Source organism: Pseudorasbora parva, chromosome 2 (genome assembly GCF_024679245.1).
Source record: "Pseudorasbora parva isolate DD20220531a chromosome 2, ASM2467924v1, whole genome shotgun sequence".
NCBI classification, from domain to species: domain Eukaryota; kingdom Metazoa; phylum Chordata; class Actinopteri; order Cypriniformes; family Gobionidae; genus Pseudorasbora; species Pseudorasbora parva.
Genome location: NC_090173.1, coordinates 33,307,336 through 33,320,211, shown reverse-complemented (window position 1 = coordinate 33,320,211; position 12,876 = coordinate 33,307,336). Strand labels below are relative to the sequence as shown.

The following is a 12,876-nucleotide window of genomic DNA, read 5'->3' as shown; positions in this document are numbered from 1 at the left end:
ATGGGTGGATGTCAGTGGTGGTCATCCAGCTATGATAATTTGTCTTCTAGAATTTTTTCTTTTTCTTTTTGTCTAATACACTCCTACAGAAAACAAAATATGTGATACCTTAAAGGATGTGATATATGTGTACCCTTCTACTCCACACTCTTTCAGATTTGAAGCCCACACACCTCTCTCTCTCTCTCTCTCTCTCTCTCTCTCTCTCTCTCCTCTCTCTCTCTCCTCTCTCTCTCTCTCTCTCTCTCTCTCTCTCTCTCTCTCTCTCTCTCTCTCTCTCTCTCTCTCTCTTCTCTCTCTCTCTCTCTCTCTCTCTCTCTCTCTCTCTCTCTCTCCTCTCTCTCTCTCTCTCAGCAGACAACTAATAAATTCCAAAGTGTCTGGCAACCTTTGGCATATTCAATGACAGGTGACGGTTTAAACTGCGTAGCTACATATCAGTTAATTTCTGGAAAAACATTTATGTTCAACGTCATCATGTAATCCTAAAAACATGAGAGATGTTAAAGACAGCATTGACTAGAAAGCAGATTATCTATGGGTAAAAATAAACCCAATTAACCAATCACAAGAATGGCATACTGCATACGGTAATGGAAATCACAAGGCTGTCAAGAACTTTTTGACCTCAAAATCAAAAAGGAAAGTGAGAAATTATATTTTATAAGTAAATAAAGCCTATATTAACAGGGCATTAAGGTTTTTTTTTTGCATTGTGACATGTGAAAATTACGCACTTTTCACTCCATTTTAATTCATTTTTAGCTTAATGTGAATTTAAAAAAAAGTTTTTATATTGTATAAAAACAATATGCAGTGGAGTCCAAATATCTGAGACAACTAATTATAAAAAAGTCTTCTTAATTTAATGTAAATATTTCCAGATTTAAATGTGGAAAACCACCATTGTATGAGTTAAAATATAAATTATTTATGCTATTATTTGTTGTGTAAGTGCCTGTCATTTATGGTCATTTTAACCCAGATGTCTATTCCAAGGTGACATGCCATAACAATGAGCCAGCTTGATGGAGATGTCAAAAGCTTGGAAGACCTCCTGTCTACAGGAGACAGTTGGCTTTTAATATAACAGAAATAGAAGGAATCTGGTGTGTTGGCAACGCTGTTGCGCCATTGCTGTCACCTCTTTAAAATGTCACGCACTCTGTACACGTAGCACCATCTGAAGGTCGGGACAGGTGATGAGACCACTGTTGATAGCAGAGCACTTGGACAGAACAGGTGACCTGCTGACAAAGCCTGGTCTTCTTTGTCAGACTGAGTAGATGGCACATGTGGCCTCAGCGCTGCGTGAAGTGACATTTCAGTGTCCCTGGGCGAACTGCTCTTGAAGGTCCATCACTGGCACCTTGTTTCAGAGTTTGATTTGAGAAGGAGTGGACAGGTAACTTTGGATTCTTTTGGATTTAGGAGATCAGATTTAGCAGGCACAGTGATTTCTGCAGCGTTTCTTACTATTATTTTCAAAAAGCCTTTCTGTAGATTATACCGTAAAGCATGCTTGCTGGCAACGCAAAGATCATGGGGAAATTCCAGGGAATGCGTGCATTGTAAAATCATTGTATCGATTCAATGCAGTGTCATTTGCTTTGGGTAAAAGCAGCCAGAGCAGCCAAATGCATAAATATAAGTATGTATATATTTTGCTTCACATGACATTTTTAGAATCATTCTTTCATGTATTTATTCTCCTGTTAAAAAGCATATGAAATGCACTTGAATACAAATATAACATTGTTAAAGCATTTCATAAAGATCCATGTCATTTTTATCTTGCAGATTTGCAAACAAACAAGCCCCAGGTTGTCAAATGACAAAATGCAGTTACCTATAAATGCACACACATGTGCAAAAAGTAGTGTTCTGTTCACTACTTTTATGTTCACTTAGTGGAAAAAACTTTGTTAGTTTTTTTGTAGTATTGTATTAAAAAATTGTTTTTTTTGTAATAAAAAGACTTGTAGTTTTTTTACTCCAAGTTTGCTGGAGTAAGAGAGTAAATCTTTCATAACATTCACTTTAGGTTGGAGTCTAAAGACATTACTTCAACAAACAGAAGCCCACAAATGCAATCACTCACTCACTCGCTCACTCTCAAAGTACGCTTAGTGCTTGTGGTGTTGTGAGGGTGAGTGAGGACAATCTCTGACGTACACACACACACACACACACACACACACACACACACACACACACACACACACACACACACACACCACCTTTCCTTCGCTGTCACATTTTTCTTACTAAGCGTTCAAACACAATAAGCATGAGCACATGATGAGACAGGAAATGTCAGAGAAAGAAAAATCACGCTCTTCCATCTCTTGCACATCTTCTGTCTCCTCCTTCCATATATCTGATATGTAGCTGCAATCCCCCTGATGAGTTTGACCTCTAAAATAAGCTTCAGTAATCCATGAATCAAGACCTTCAAACTGTCTGAAACCCACGACTCTTTGTTGTCACCTCGTTTATAAATCACAAAGCCTGTCACCAGATGACAAGAGGTTCTTTTAAGTGACTTCACTGGAATATTCTTTGACAGGAGCGAGAACCTTTGAAGTCAATGAATGAATTATTTATTAATGCATCTGATGTTTTACAAGTGTGCTATAGGTTAACAATCAGGGTGGGAGAAAAGCGATAGATGATGGGTTTTTTTTTTTACCTCTAAATTTGTTTTTATTTGTCATGCCAAGATTTTCAGTTGGTAGAAAAAATGGATTTGCAACATTTTACTGCAAGAAAAAAAGCATGCAAAAAAAAAGCATGGTTATTTCCTTTCAACCAAAATCCAAGCTATGAACAAAAATATTGAGTAAAAGTAAGTACGAAAATAAGAACATATCAAAATAAAAGTACAAAAATACACATAACAACAGTCTTGAACAAATGTACAAGCTTTGCAGTATTGTAATATCATGACAGATATAGTATAGATTTGTAAGCTTTGATTTTATGTGGAAATATCATTATTGCTGTCATTCTTATGTGTTATATGCTACTTCCCCCTTCACTCCAAGCCTCTTCCTTAAAGAATAAAAAAATGAAACATCTTACATCTTTCTTGTCAGTTTCAATTAGTGTGAATGACTGCTAGGCCAGAGAGTATATCCTCTCACATCTGTACTCGGCGCCCTAAACCTCTATATCCCGTTCTCTTTTTCTCTTTCAGGTGTTTCACTCTGGTGTGATGCTGTTCCTGTGACTGTCTGAAGAGATTTAAGACGGAGAAATTCAGCAGCAGGTAACTCTACTCAGTCATTAAAGCTGTTTTATTTGGCCCCTTTTAAAAGAATTCAACAGCAGGAGAAATTGAGAAGAAATGAGGTAGGCGTCTTTAAAAAAAAGAACAGAGAAAATGGATGTCATATTTTATTTCCATGTAGCTACTAATCCGATTGTATCATCTTAAAGAGCGTTTCGAATGCCAACCAGGATATGAGCTTCATGTGGAGTGTGTTTCCCTCCTCCAAAATCCATCACTATAAATCATGTCACTCCTAGTCACACAGCACAGCTCTGTTAACACAGATGCAGAACGCTAAAATGGATACAAGTCTTCCTGAAAATTAATTGACTTGACTGTGGATGGAGATTTGGGTGTGGACAGTTGGGACGTGTCCTTTCCAAAGTTAAAGGAGTAGTTCACTTCAGAATTGAAATTTACTGATAATTTACTCAGTAAGTGTTTTTGAGGAAAACATTGCAGAATATTTCTCCATATATTAGACGTCACTGGGGTACAAATGTTTGAAGGCCCAAACTGCCGGTTCAATGCAGAACTTCAGAGGGCTCATCCCAGCCCTTCCCAGGTGAGGAATAAGGGTCTTCTCTCCAAAAAATATAAAAATGTGTAAACTTTAACCACAAATGCTGTTCTTGGTCTGATCTGCGATTTGCCACGCATTGTCATCACGCTGCAAAGGTCAGGCGTGACGTAGGCAGAAGACCGTAGGGTGTAAAACTCCATCTCATTTTCTCCTCCAACTTCAAAATCGTCCAACATCATTGCTTTACCCCTTTTTTCTTTTTAAGGGTGTTTGACTTAGTCTTTGCGCATTCTCTTGGTAAACACTTGATTGGTACTTTCGCATACGTCGCGCGTGACCTTTCTGTAGCGTAATGACGTAATGCACGGCGCATCACAGATCAGAGCAAGAAGGGCATTTGTGGTTATATAGTATATACGTTTTTTATGACTTTTTCGCTTCATGTCGAGCCCTTTGAAGCTGCACTGAAACAGCATTTTAAACCTTCAAATTCATTTTACCCCATTGAAGTCCACTATGGAGAAAAATCCTGGAATGTTTTCCTCAAAAGCCATTCTTTTCGACTGAAGAAAGAAAGACATCAACATCTTGAATGACGTGGGGGTGAGCAAATTATCAGGAGATTTTAATTCTGGAGTGAACTACTCCTTTAAAAGACCAATATATAACGTGAATATGGTTGTGTTAAAATAAAATACAAGGATCGAACCTTTTTCAAAATGGAAATATTTAGTATTTTATGTGGTTTTTGAGTGAGTTGCTTTGTTTACACTTTTGACACACATTGGCTTTTTTTACTTGTGTGTTTTCTGTTGCAATATGTTGCAAAGTGACTTGCAGCAGTGCAGAGAAATAATAAATGAGAAGGAAGTCACCTTTATTTATATGGCACTTTATACAATACGGATTATTTCAAAGCAGCTTTACAGTGATAACAGGAAAGTTATAATCATTGATGCAAACATAATTCAATTGTGCTGTAAAGCAATTCTGAAAAGACAATAGTGTCATTATTCAGCTAAAATCAGGACAGTGCTGATTCCGTACCGATCAATAACTGTAAAGTTCATCAGTGATGAACCTAGTTCAATTCTGCTGTAGAAGAAAACAGGGACTTCTTGCTCAGTTTAGTTCTTATCTGATAGTGTCAGTGCAGCCAAATCAATAGAATTTCTGAATATCAGGTTTTATAGCCTCAAGATGTTGACTTGTATTCAAAATCACATAAAATGTACTTTCTTTCTTTTGTGGAACAGAAAATAAATTTTTTTTTTACATAAATATATGTATTAAGTATTTTTTCTGTGCAATGAAAGTCAATGGTGTTCAATGTTGTTTTGGTCCCCATTGACAAAAACAGTTCTGCAGAAGAAAGAAAGCCAGTCAGGTTTGGAACAACATGAGGGTGAGTAAATTATGACCGAACTGTTGATTTAACTTTTTACGGGTGCTTTCACACTTGGTTTGATTTCCTGGACCGAACCTGAGTTCGATTGCTCCCTCCTCTCCCTGCCCCCGCTGGACTGTGTTCATATTATACCCCGTTGCTTGGTAACTACAGCGAGCAAGAATGTGGCAAAATGTATAGTGTTGCTCACCTCAATTTTATAGATATTTTTTGAACCGTTGGTTTTGTTACCAAGCTTCAGTAGGTAATGGCACTTGCGTCTATCTGCCACGAATGTTCTGCAAATGCGCTAAAGAACGCATAAGACGAGCAGAAATGAGATCTACAGATCTCTTCTTGCAGTATGTCAGTCACGTTAGTCAGGAAAATGAGTGAAACACACATTTTATCAAATCGTACGTCATTAATAGCGGTTCACTTCCGCGATGAAGTACGGTTGCGTTCACATCAGCAGTGATCAGTACTGGAGTTAATATGAAAGGATCCCCAGACCGGTTTGTGGGTGCGCACCTGAGCTCGGAAGACCTCATTCACATCATCCAAACTCGAACCCGGGTGTGAACCAAAAGTGCTAGTGTGAAAGCACCCTAATTGTGCTTTACTGTACTTTTGTTTCCAGGAAGTTACTTAAAGTTCATGAAATACATCTCCAATGCATATCACAAGCATTTTAATTAGTTCTCGATAACAAAAAGCAAACTAGATTCACATCAAAAGGAGCATAATGACCCTACAATGCTCCTAAAAACATCACAAATTATTTATTGTCTCTTTTGCTCATTAGCATGTAGTTTACATCCTTTATAAGAAAAGAAAGCATGTGGTTTCTCCTCTCAGAGTGGTTCCCTGCGGATCAGCGGAGGGAACTTGGCGAACGCGCATCACCCCAAACACTTTAATGTTATCTTCTCTACTTCCCCCTCGTTCCCACTGGGACTCTCGTCCTCGCTTTGAAGTAGCTGCACTTGAAAAAGACATCTCATGCACGCTGAGAGGAGTAATATAAAAAAATGTTGAGAGGGGATTGGTTTTGGCTGCTCAAGTTAGAGGGATTTGTGGGTCAGACTCAAAAACTGCACGCAGCAGCAAAAGGATGTAATTGTCGTCGTTGCTCAAAATCAAGCGAGTGAAAAAAGTTCTTAGCGACGTCAGGAATACTGCTCTGTCCGGCACCCTGTCTGTCTCTACCGACCCCCTCGAAACAGACCTCCCTCCTCATTTGCTCAGGAAAACACCGCTCAGTCTTGTCATTGTGTGTTCTCTCATGCACACGAACTGGCAAACAAGTCATCTCTCTCCCTATAGCTTGTTTGCATATAGTAAGCGACCTAATGCTCATCCGCTCTGCTCGGTTGCTGCTGGCTTCTTTAAATCGGGCTATTTTGGTTGTGATGTTCATTTGATGTTAATTGAAGCCAAGGGATAATGACAGCGCTGGCAGGCACACTTGTTCTACTTTGCTCCCAGAATCAAAAAGCAGGCTGCAGTTTTCTGCCATTTTCAGTATCTGACACAAGCAATCGCTCTTTTAGACACCAGGGATTTCATCTGGAATTAAAGCTGCGAGCAGCGATGACGGGCCCAAGCCGGTGGCACCGCCACCCCGGTGGCATCAGCTTTACTGTGCACAGCAGGCCAATAGGCATTTAATATGGGAAAAAATAAATAAAGGGACTATGTCAAAGTCATTTGAATTCACCTCATTAACTGCAGCAACTGGTGCTGCTATGACCAGGAACCACAACACTCACATCTATGAGATCAATTACATTTTATTCATTAATTTTAATGTCAGATGATGTCTAATGTCAATTTCAAAATGAGTGCAGAATACTGTCCAAATGCTGAAGTTGTATTATCCTTACACTTCTCTTAAAAATAAATTAAGCCAAATCACAGAGACCGCAACAATGATTTTAATATCAGTGTCAGGTAAGAGTAATATGCGTGCATATAATTTATGGAAGTTTATTATAAACAGCCACTTTTATAAGATCATGTGATTTTTTTTTTTTTTTTATCCATTTGAATTCTATCAATAAATAATTAGTTTAAAGAGGTGTCATACGTGATCTTTGCAAACACAGCACATGACCTTCTTTAAAGCCCATGTTATAGAAAACAATTAAAAGTATTAGGATATCACTTTCAATTATGTGCAAATGTATTTTTTGCAGCTCAAAATTTTGTAAGTTCAGAAGACCAGTATTTAATTAAAGATATAATATATGTTTTTGTTTTACTTATTTTTCACAATAAAGTGATAGATATTTGTGATAGCCTATGAAATGAAAGGGTTAAATTATGAAAAAACAAGAGACAAGGTGACACACACACAGAGAGAGAGAGACCCCCTACACACACACACACACACACACACACACACACACACACACACACGCACACACACAGAGTGATCCTGAGAGAGGGAGAGGGGGGGGGTAATTTTTTTATATTTATATTTTTTTAATTATAATTATTTGTATTACCACAATTATTTAACTAATTATATAAAACAATATTGTCAATGCCCTACAAATAAACTGGTTTTATACATTCATTTTTTTATTCAAACCCAGAATAATATGTTTAATCCTTTAATGCAGGCCAAAGCATTGAGAGGTAATCTTTTTAGACAGAAAAGTGTCTCTCTCTCTCTCTCTCTCTCTCTCACACACACACACACACACACACACACACACACACACACACACACACACACACACACACACACACACACACACACACACACACACACTTACACTCATGTCTGGTTCACTATCTTTTTGGGGACTCACCATAGACGTAATGGTTTTTATGCTGTACACTCCATATATTCTGTCCTCCTACACTGCTCCTACCCCTAAACCTACCCATCACACAACTTTCTGCATTTTCACCTTTTCAAAAGAACTCATTCTGTCTGATTTATAAGCTTCTGTACCCATTAGGACCTCAGTTTAGGCCCCTACAGTGACACGAGTCCTCATGAGTCTGTGTGCATTCAGGTTTAAGTCCCCACCAGGCTAGAACAACACACACACACACACACACACACACACACACACACACACACACACACACACACACACACACACACACACACACACACACACACACACACACACACACACACAAGTAATGCTGAAGTATGCTGCAGGTAACTCAAATCAGCTCAGCCCCTCCCCCATTCCCCCATCCACAACACATACACACAGCCAGACACACACACACACACACACACACACACACACACACACACACACACACACACACACACACACATACACACACACACACACACACACACACACACACACACACACACACACACACACACACACACACACACACACACACACACACACACACACACACACACACACACACACACACACACACTCATATCTGGTTCACTATCTTTCTGGGGACTCAACATAGACGTAATGGTTTTTATGCTGTACAAATCATTAATTCTGTCCTCCTACACTGCCCCTGCCCCTAAATCTACCCATCACACAACTTTCTGCATTTTCACCTTTTCAAAGTAACTCATTCTGTTTGATTTATAAGCTTTTGTACCCATTGGGAAGTCCCCATGAGTCTTTGTGCATTCAGGTTGAAGTCCCCACCAGGCTAGAAAACCATTCACACACACACACACACACACAGAGGCAAGTTTTTTTTGCTTGAAAACTTATACAATATTGCCCTCTACTGGACATTTAAGGGAGAGAATGTGTTGAAAAAAAAAAAAAAAAAAAACACAGTGTGCTATATAGAATAACCAGCAGGTGGGAGTATAGCCTTATTTATGAATCAGGCACTTGTGTTCTTATTTTGTGTTTTTTAGGCTTTTGCTACGGGACCACCGTTTGAGATATCCAATAACCGTTCGCATTTTAGCATCTTCTGTATTTTTACTTCATGTTGTCCGAGTTTGGAGGAGATTGAATGAATCGCTTTTGAGGAGAGGGTAAAAACTCAGAGCTCGCTTTGCCACTTCTTATTATCTTCCAACCAAATTATCTGACTTCCTGTTGGTCAGAGCTAATGACTGTAAATTAGAAAGTTGTCCGGCTCGAAAAGTACAATATATATACAGAGTTTGGTGACTGCAGATAAAACTAACCCCCCACTTTGGACAAAAGCCACACTTCCTGCTGCCAGTTGGTGGCGCTATAACTTTGACTCACAAAAGTCATATCCATGTGATCAGCCTCTTACAACGAACACACAGCTGAAGTTTCATCTAAATGAATTAATGTATGCAAAAGTTATAACACACTTCCTGTTTCCCTTTTCTCGCCATAAATTCGTCTCTTCGCCACGGCCAAACCGTTTGAGATATCAAAAAGTTGCTCGCAATTTGGCATCCTCAATGTCTTGACTTCAGGCTGACCGAGTTTGGTGCTGATCGGGTGAATCGTCTAGGAGGAGTACCGCAAATTCCAGAGCATGCGTTTTCCGAACAACCCATTATAGCTCACTTCCTGTTGGGCGAAGCTTATGACTATGAGTGCGGAAGTTGTTCGGCCTGATGAGATCTATTAGTGTACCGAGTTTCATACATGTACGTGCAAGTGTGTTTAATATATAGACCCTGTTTTTCAAGGGGGCGCTGTTGAGCCCCCCTGCCACGCCCGGGTCAAAGGCCTCTGCCCGACCCTGTTGGCCGTGCATTCCGATGCGTGTGCAAAGTTTCAAGAGTTTTCGAGCATGGGAAGGGCCCCAAAAATGCCCAAAAGGCGAAAAGATAATAATAATAATAATAATAATAATAATAATAATAATCCTTAGAAGAACAATAGGGCTCTGCGCCCTTTCAGGGCTTGGGCCCTAATAATACGAGGATCCTACGGACTTTCGTAATGAAGGCTCAAATGATGGAGGCTTGTTTTGGCACGTAACAGCTGGCTGACATAAATTTGGGAAGCCCGCTCTGTGATGCATGTTCAGCAATTTGTAGGGATTGTTGAATTTATTCGATTTGGGAACTGAATTTATGGTTAATAAGGGCCGATATGCTGTTTTATTGTGTTGTGATTGCGGTCGACATTTATTTGAGTCTAATATTTGGTCAGGCCTTGATGATATTGAGTCATTCCAGTCTTCGTTATGCTAAAGAGACAAGATATGTGCAGCTAACTCTAGTGTGTATAACACTGGATGTATTATTGTATATGTGTATGGTTACTTAGTTTTTCCATGAAATGCTAATGTGATTTATGTACGGTGTGTAACAATTCTTATTATCAGTGTTGAAAACAGTTGTGCTGCTTCATCTTTTTGTGGATACTGATATATTTTTCATACTCTGATATACTCTTTAATGGATATGAGGTTCAAAAGCACAGCATTATCTGAAGTAGAAATATTTTATTATAAATATCTTTACTGTCAATTTTAATCAAATGAAGAGAATTGAATTGCGCTCAAATTCTTTTAGTTTTAGTGTTTCGTGTCGAAATATCTTCTAAGGCGTGAAAGGGTTAAGAGTTGTAGACTTGGTTTATGAGGCGGCGTGCTGTTTGTGCCAAAGCCATCGGAGGGGGTTTGGTTATTGCCGGTAATAGCATCATTAGGGGGAGAAGCGTTCCAAACCATATTAAAGCCTTATAGCTGTATCACTCATGTGAAATGATATGCCTTTGTTACTCCAGACTCAGCCCACCGTTTCATCTACCTAACCCAGAGATATGGCTTTCATTGCTATCGGGGCCCTCTGCTGTGATAGATGATGCTGTTTCATGTGCCAACGGAGGCGTGTGTCTCTGCTTTTCACTTGTTTTTAATTAGCTTTCCAATGCTAATCAGCACAATTGTATTGAGTCCGTCCTCACTTTAAGATAATTTCCCCAGTATCATCAGAAAAAACACGCAGATGAAAAGTAGAATTTCCACTCTAGACTCTACACTTCAGTGCGATGATATATCACTCATGGTAAGATCTTTTTCCTGTGTAATTTTGAGATAAGGTGAAACAGTTCGACCCTCTGTGCTGAAACTCTGCACGTCGGCCTTCAAGCCGCTGCCCTTTAGTGTGGTCTCGGCGAGATGGTGTGAGAAGATATCCCTCTTTTCCTTTCTCTCTTGTTGGCATGGAAGGAGTTCAAGAGAGGAGGGAGGCAAGGTATGCATGAGGGGGAAAGAGTTCCTCTCTCTTCAGTTAGGGTCATGTGAGCCGCTTGACGGATAAGCCTCGGTGAGGCGGGTAGAAAGCGCTAGAGGCGCAGTGCTGATTAAAACTCAGACTGCTATCTATCATCGACCCACCCCCCACCCCCCGCTCTGCCCCCGCCCCTTCCACCCTCCTCAAGCGTATTATTCTCTGGTGTGGGCGCCACGTAACAGATGGGTTTCCCAGAATCCAATATCGTTCGGTGGGGTAAAAGCCATTTGCATGTGCCCATCACCCCTCCTACAGGAGTCACCCTTATTCCTTACAGTGCAAGTAGTCCTCTGTGTCATCTCTCTCTCTCTCTCTCTCTCTCTCTCTCTCTCTCTCTCTCTCTCTCTCTCTCTCTCTCTCTCTCTCTCTCTCTCTCTCTCTCTCTCTCTCTCTCTCTCTCTTTCTATCCCTCTCTCTTTCTCTAACCTGAGTCCTCATTTCTCTTAGCCAGTCATACCTATTATCTTGCTTAGCTGAGGTTCTGAGACAATCTTGTCCTTCTTTTCTCTCTCTCTTTCATTTTTCTCTCTTTCACGTGATTCAATATTACATTTTTGGGGACATTATAAACATGTGTTTACATGGCTAAAGAATTAATAAACATGACAAAAGGGAATATTAAAGGCATAATTAATACAGCCAATAAATTTAATTCGGCTGTCATTTAATCACCTTTATGTTGTTCCAAACCTGTATGGACCCCCCCCCAATATACCACTAAAGGAGGAAATTCATAATACTCTTTTTCATCTGTTTTTCTCTGTTCCATATCTGTTTTACCACTTTTTCTAAAGAAAAGACTGGCATTTGTATTAACAAAGTCATTATTCGCTGAAAATTGTCCTCTTTGCTATTACTCTGCCGTGATATGTCTTGATAAGATATTTTTGTATATACACTATACTTCCATTCTACCATTACGATTTCTGCAAATATATTAAGTGCCACCACTGTATTCAACATTAATAATAATAATAATACTTTTCTTCAGCATTATTGTGATTTCTAAAGGATCATGTGGCACCAAAGACAGTAATGATGTTGAAAAAAACTTTTTTTTGCCTGCCTTATTGAGCATTTGCTGCCTTATTAAGCATAAGAAAAAAATCTTGCTGACCTAATCTTTGTGTTTTTTTTCTTTGTGGTACACAAAATGAATGGAAATGGCAAAATGCACATCAATTCTAAAAATGTTCATAGAAAAACATATTTGCTCAATTGAGGAAGAAAACATAAACTTTGATGGAAGAACATTTATTAAATAAATTCCTCGATGGGTATTAAGAAAAGTTAAAAGGTTTGACTGTACGATAGGACAGCATAACTTAACCAACCAGCGGACCGATCTCTTTTTGCACAGGATTGTAGTTTTGGTCATTTTGAAAAACCTGAGGGAAAAAAAACTATCGTCAAAGTGACTGTAATTACCTCCCAGTCCCAGAAGTCTTAAATGACCACATTCCCAAACAGCAGGCGGATGCCTCCGAACACAAAATAAC

At 39.3% G+C, this 12,876-nt stretch overlaps 1 protein-coding gene across 4 annotated transcripts in view; it reads left to right on the top strand.

Annotated features, from left to right (window-relative positions):
* Positions 1-12,876, top strand: part of rarab (retinoic acid receptor, alpha b) — a 145,519-nt gene that overhangs the window by 44,057 nt on the left and 88,586 nt on the right. For all 4 annotated transcript variants that reach the window (XM_067416741.1, XM_067416731.1, XM_067416768.1 and 1 more), the window contains exon 2: positions 3,200-3,271. The gene's annotated coding sequence lies outside the window, so the exon portion shown is untranslated. The remainder of the gene's footprint in view (positions 1-3,199; positions 3,272-12,876) is intronic.